The sequence below is a fragment of the Python bivittatus genome, unplaced genomic scaffold, assembly GCF_059951505.1.
Source record: "Python bivittatus isolate LINGU-HERP-01145 unplaced genomic scaffold, Pbiv_v1 ctg000020_np1212, whole genome shotgun sequence".
NCBI lineage: Eukaryota > Metazoa > Chordata > Lepidosauria > Squamata > Pythonidae > Python > Python bivittatus.
This window is the reverse complement of record NW_028277030.1, coordinates 89,317,186-89,318,740: the sequence shown is the minus strand read 5'-3', so window position 1 is coordinate 89,318,740 and position 1,555 is coordinate 89,317,186.

Here is a 1,555-nt window from a genome sequence, read left to right as displayed (position 1 = left end):
GCATCCAGTCGAGAGAAACACTTGCAAGGAAGGTCAAGGTGGAGTTTGCTTCCTATAGTTGGCCTACAGTTGGGAACTGATCTCATAGGAGCAAAATAAAAGAGAGTAGTCTTGAAATGATCTTCAGAGAGTGAGGGCTGTTTTTTCCCCATTTCTAACAACAAAGGATGAGTTTCAAATAGATCAAACATGCCCTGCCCTGGTAACTGGTTTTTATGACATCTTCTCAGGTTATGACCTTCATCTCATCTCCAGCCCACAAAAGTCACCATTAGCTGTTCTAGTTTCAAGGTAGTGTTTCCCTTCTTCTCCAGACTCCATTTTTTGCCACAGACGTGGTCTGGCACCTTCAACAATGTGGTTGATGAGGCGGTCAGAGTCTAGGATCTGCCTGCCTATCACTGACTACTTTACAGTGTTGTGGGCAAGCTCCAATCACTTGGCACTGCCTTCCACTGCCATTTTGCTTCTACTACAGGAGAAGAAAGTACAGCGGCATCTGCTGATGCAATGTCTGACTAATGGTTTTTCCCCCTTACATATGCAGTTTAGTGCTCTTTTGAAACAGCACTTGACTTGTGTTAGAGAGTAGAACACTCAGAGATCTTCATCTCCTCAGCTGCTTCTGCTGACTGTGGGTAGCTGATGATGTCACCAATGAGTACATTGCAGGTTTTCCTCTTCTGCTGACAAGTAGCTTCATGTAGCTGTGCTTTTTTACTATTGTTACTGCTTGGTGGTGGTGGTGGGGGGCAGTGTATGTCACTATTTTGCTTACTTCTATGCCATTTTGCCTTCACCATAGGCTCCATCTGGGTGCTGCTGGCACTGCCATTCCCTTGCAGCACAAGTCCAGAACAAAGCTGAGTCACCATTGATTGCTCCTTCCCACTTCACCCCATGCTCCTCCGTCATGCCTGTTGGTCTGATATATCACAGCTTGGAGGACAGATACAGGGTGATGTGGGAGGGAACATCCTTTATGTTTCTCGCCTTCCTCTGTGTTGTGTCCTATTTAGTTAGGGCAACAAGACAGGTGGTGATTGTTATTTTTATTATTATTATTGAGCCAATTTATATAGCCACCCATCTCATCACAGGTGACTCTGGGCGGTGTATAACAAAGCTAAAAACAGTCAAATACATTAAATATATAAAAAACAGAATAAAACAGAGAGTAAAAGGATGTTAAAAATAAGGGAATCACTCATTCCCTGGCCCCTGGAGTCACCAGACCTGCTGGCATAACCAAGTCTTAAGGGACCGCCGGAAGCTCACCAGTGACGAGGCCAGTCTCACCTCAAGGGGGAGAAGATTCCACAGCACGGGCACCACAGCAGAAAAGGCCTGCTGCCTTGGGCCTGCCAAATGTAGCTCCCTAGGTGATGGAAGCCATAACGTGCCCTCTCTGCTGGATCTGGTAGGATGGGCAGATGAAATTGGGGAGAGGCGGTCCCTCAGATAGCCCGGTCCCAAGCTATGAAGAGCTTTAAAGGTCAACACCAGCACCTTGAATTGGACCCAGAAACAAACTGGTAACCAAAGCAGAGGTGTA